The sequence below is a fragment of the Bos mutus genome, chromosome 20 (assembly GCF_027580195.1).
Source record: "Bos mutus isolate GX-2022 chromosome 20, NWIPB_WYAK_1.1, whole genome shotgun sequence".
NCBI lineage: Eukaryota > Metazoa > Chordata > Mammalia > Artiodactyla > Bovidae > Bos > Bos mutus.
The window spans coordinates 54,573,879-54,579,289 of NC_091636.1; the positions used below are offsets into that span (position 1 = coordinate 54,573,879).

The 5,411-nt window shown below is 40.4% G+C and overlaps 1 pseudogene; it reads right to left on the reverse strand.

Moving 5' to 3' along the window:
* Positions 1 to 3,900: 3,900 nt before the first annotated feature.
* On the reverse strand, positions 3,901 to 4,839 carry LOC102280163 (poly(A) polymerase alpha pseudogene; annotated as a pseudogene).
* Positions 4,840 to 5,411: the final 572 nt, after the last annotated feature.

The window sequence follows — 5,411 nt, forward strand, 5'->3', positions numbered from 1 at the left end:
AGAAGGGAATGGCTACCCATTCCAGTATTCTGGCCTGGAGAAATCCAAGGACAGAGGAAACAGACAGGCTACAGTCCTTGGGATGCAAAGAGTCAGACATGACTCATGGATAATAATTTAATTTTCATAACATAATACAAAAGTAGGAAGTCAAGAAACACCTGGAATAACAGGCAAATTTGGCCTTGAAGTACAGAATGAAGCAGGGCAAAGGCTAACAGAGTTCTGCCAAGAGAACACACTGGTCCTAGCAAACACCCTCTTCCAACAACACAAGAGAAGACTCTACACATGGACATCACCAGACGGTTAACATCAAAATCAGATTGATTATATCCTTTGCAGCCAAAGATGGAGAAGCTCTATACAGTCAGAGAAAACAAGAACAGGAGCAGACTGTGGCTCAGAACATGAACTCCTTATTGCCGAACTCAGACGTAAATTGAAGAAAGTGGGGGAAACCACTAGACCATTTAGGTATGACTTAAATCAAATCCCTTATGACTATACAGTGGAAGTGAGAAATAGATTTAAGGGACTAGATCTGATAGATGAGTGCCTGATGAACCATGGATGGAGGTTCATGACATTGTATAGGAGACAGGGAGCAAGACCATCCCCAAGAAAAAGAAATGCAAAAAGGCAAAATGGCTGTCTGAGGAGACCTTACAAATAGCTGTGAAAAGAAGAGAGGTGAAAGGCCAAGGAGAAAAGGAAAGATATACCCATTTGAATGCATAGTTCCAAAGAATAGCAAGTAGAGATGAGAACACCTTCCTCAGCGATCAATGAAAAGAAATAGAGGAAAACAATAGAACAGAAAAGACTAGAGATCTCTTCAAGAAAATTAGAGATACCAAGGGAACATTTCATACAAAGATGGGCTCAATAAAGGAAAGAAATGATATGAATCTAACGAAGCAGAAGATATTAAAAGAGGTGGCAAGGATACACAGAAGAACTGTACAAAAAAGATCTTCATGATCCAAATAATCATGAATGTGTGATCACTCACACTCACCTAGAACCAGACATCCTGGAATGTGAAATCAGGTGGGCCTTAGGAAGCATCACTATGCACAAAGCTAGTGGAGGTTATGGAATTCCAGTTGAGCTATTTCAAATCCTAAAAGATGATGCTGTGAGGGTGCTGCACTCAATATGTCAGTAAATTTGGAAAACTCAGTAGTGGCCACAGGATTGGCAAAGGTCAGTTTTCATTCCAATCCCAAAGAAAGGCAATGCCAAAGAATGCTCAAACTACTGCACGATTGTACTTATCTCACACACTAGTAAAGTAATGCTCAAAATTCTCCAAGTCAGGCTTCAGCAATACATGAACCGTGAACTTCTAGATGTTTAAGCTGGTTTTAGAAAAGGCAGAGGAACCAGAGATCAAATTGCAAACATCTGCTGGATCATCAAAAAAGCAAGAGTTCCAGGAAAACATTTATTTCTGCTTTATTGATTATGCCAAAGCCTTTGACTGTGTGTATCACCACAAACTGTGGAAAATTCTGAACGATATGGGAGTACCAGACCACCTGACCTGCCTCTTGAGAAACTTATATTCAGGTCAGGAATCAACAGTTAGAACTGGACATGGAACAACAGACTGGTTCCAAATAGGTAAAGGAGTTCGTCAAGGCTGTATATTGTCATCCTGTTTATTTAACTTATATGCAGAGTACATCATGAGAAACGCTGGGCTGGAAGAAGCACAAGCTGGAATCAAGATTGCCAGGAGAACTAACAATAACTTCAGATATGCAGATGAGGCATATCTTATGGCAGAAAGTGAAGAAGAACTAAAGAGCCTCTTGAAGAAAGTGAAACAGGAGAGTGAGAACATTGGCTTAAAGCTCAACATCCAGAAATCTAAGATCATGGCATCTGGTCCCATCACTTCATGGCAAATAGATGGGGAAACCATGGAAACAGTGTCAGACTTTATTTTTCTGGGCTCCAAAATCACTACAGATGGTGATTGCAGCCATGAAATTAAAAGATACTTGCTCCTTGGAAGGAAAGTTATGACCAACCTAGACAGCATATTGAAAAGCAGAGACATTACTTTGCCAACAAAGGTCCGTCTAGTTAAGGCTATGGTTTTTCCAATAGTCATGTATGGATGTGAGAGTTGGACTATAAAGAAAGCTGAGTGCTGAAGACTTGATGCTTTTGAACTGTGGTGTTGGAGAAGACTCTTGAGATTCTCTTGGACTTCAAGGAGATCCAACCAGTCCATCCTAAAGGAGATCAGTCCTGGTGTTTATTGGAGGGACTGATGTTCAAGCTGAAACTCCAATACTTTGACCACCTGACGCGAAGAGCTGACTCATTTGAAAAGACCCTGATTCTGGGAAAGATTGAGGGCAGTAGGAGAAGGGGACGACAGAGGATGAGATGGTTGAATGGCATCACTGACACAATGGACACGGGTTTGGGTGGACTCCGGGAGTTGGTGATAGACAGGGAGGCCTGGTGTGCTGTGATTCATGGGGTCGCAAAGAGTCAGACACGACTGAGTGACTGAACTGAACTGAATACAAGGTTTATATTTATATACATACTGGACCCATTTTATGCATGAACAAATGAGACAGAAAATGCAAAAATTTTGACAACAATTGTGCATCACCAAAGATGAGATTTCCACCTCGGCAGTTTTCTGAGTCACCACTATTAAGCTCTATACTTACCGTTGTTTCTTTGCTTCTATTCAGGTCCATTTTTTATAGTCTAATGACCATTATTTTAATGAAATCTTTGTCCATACCAGCTTGTTGTTGTTTAGTTGCTAAGCCCTGTCTGACTCTTTTGCAATCCCATGGACTGTGGTCCGCCAGGCTTCTCTGTCTATGGGATTTCCCAGGCAAGAATACTGGAGTGTGTTGCCATTTTCTTCTGGGATCATTCTGACCCAGGTATTAAACTTGTGTCTCCTGCTTGACAGACAGATTCTTTACCACTGAGCCACCTGGGAAGCCCCAATACCAATTTAGTCTCTCCTTAACTACTGCACTGACCTTCTAACGTTTTCCTGTATACATTCTTGGCCATAAAATGTATAATACAAACTTGGAATGAGACCTCAGATACATATGCTACAGATCAGCCTTCTGCTTAAAATTCTCCAAAGGCCTTCCATTTCCTTCCAATTAATATCCAAAACTGTTTCAATTTCTTAGTAGATCTTAAAAGATCTGTCTCTCAGTTAATCATTCTATTCAATCTCTTCCATCTCTCTGACTTCTTCTGTTAAATCATATTGGTTCTCTTGTTTTCTCTTGCACACATCACACATTTATTAATAACACCAAAACCTTTGCACTATCTCTCATCTTCCTCCTCCTTCATGTGCATTGTTGTTCTCATGATACATTTTCTCCTCCAACATCACCTGAACACTCTATAAAATATGTTTCTAACCATCCATTATTTCTCATCTTGTTTTTATATTCTGTTAACAGAATTTGTTGCCACCTAGAATGACAGTCCATCAAAATGAGTTTAGAAGAAAAGTCTATATTTTGACTACTATAGCAGGTCTTCTAGAAGTGGTCTTGGCACATATCAGGTGCTTAATTGTTATTCATTCATCAAATCAATGTTGAATCAAATCATCCACTGAATCTTTAGTATATTTTATTATTTTCTAAGCACAAATGCCTGCACAACTTTGACTTACAAGGTAGTTCTATGCAAAATAAATTAAAATGTTAGTAACCTTGATATTATAAACTATGTACAATTAAATGTGGCTCCAGGGTACATAATTTTGCTTCTCACACCAGAGCACAATTCTAGTTGAGATTAAAAAATGTGATATGAACATGTTTGCTCATGCCTAACAGGATGGGAAGTCTCCCTCAAGTTTATGCACATGATTTCTACTCCTTATTGCGCAGTGCAAATTTGTAGGGGAAAAAATAATACACTAACTCTTGGGTCCCATACAGGTAAATTAAGATTGCATTCTTCAGGCTGTTTCAATAGGACTGGATTTAGCCATTCCCATTTAGAAAATACCACGAAAAATTTACATACAAGAGTTCATGCTGTTGCATTTGTATAAAGCTGGCAAGTTCTTCCTATTAGCATAGCCCAGGAAACACCACCCAGGAAATCTAATATATTAGAATAGATATTGTGGTGTGTGGCCCACAGTTAGATAGTTCTCAGGGTTAACCTGAAGTTGTCACTGTTTGGTAGTAGATGTAAAATTCGCTGGTTACCCTTTAACCCTGAAGACTTCTTATATATCTTATATCTAAATTTTTAAGCAGACTGTCATCTCTTAAATCCAAGTCTTCTGGAATAGTCTGCAGTGCTAAACTTGCAAACAAAATATCAGTCCCTATCCCATCAAAACACAATTTGATAACTGTTACAAATGCCTCTTCAACAGCTTTTACTTCTTCCTATAACTTCAACTTATAGAATGGGGTGAAAAATCACTTTGATCAACATGGCTTGGTGCAACACACAATGCATCAATATCGGTACGTTTTGCATATACTCCTAATCTATAAGATCCAAATGTAAAAATTTTCCCACCAACATTTTCAATTACAGGTTGTGGCAGATTCTTGCTTTCACCGATTTCTCGAATCCACTCTTTTACCAGGTTATTTAACTTTCCCCCAAATTGAAATCCTGTGCTGCAGTTTCTCTTCCTCTCCAAAAACCCCAAAAGGCTTAGTCTCAACTAGTTTCTGTACAAGTAGGCAGTCCGTCTCCTTGGGGGCATCTAAGCTGACGGGAGAAGTAATGTCCCAGTGCTTCCGTGGAGGCTGTGTTTGCCTATGATCCCTCCGTTGTAACTGGAAACAGCATCATCTCCCGTGCCGCCATCAAGCACTCCCATCTCCCCTGGCAACCTCCCCCGCTGACGATCTGGGCTTGATCCACTGAGGCGGGAGGGAGGCGGAGTCTGCCTCAGCCTTGGGTCCAACCGCACCCCGCACATGCTCACACCGTTTTAAGCGTTTCACCTCATCCCCGCTTCGTCCTAACAAGACGCCCCCCCATCTACTGAATCTTTTCACTCTACTCATTCAAAGAATTCAATTCTGAATGTAACTAAATGACTAAACTCTCCACAGGTTTCATATAGAAGCCGGACTCTATCAGATCGAGTTACCCAACAGGGTAATGTACTTCTAGAAATCCAAGGCACACAACCAAACATGTATCTTTCTGCTATATCCTCTCTTTCTTTCCCCTTCGGTTGTGTACATAACTGCTCACTATGTCTCCAAATTCCAAATTCTTTATTTTTATCTTTTGATCAGATCTACGGAGCCTGGCGGGCTGCCGTCTATGGGGTCGCACAGAGTCAGACACGACTGAAGTGACTTAGCAGTAGCAGTAGCATAAATATCCCATGAAAAGTGCTTCATATTCTG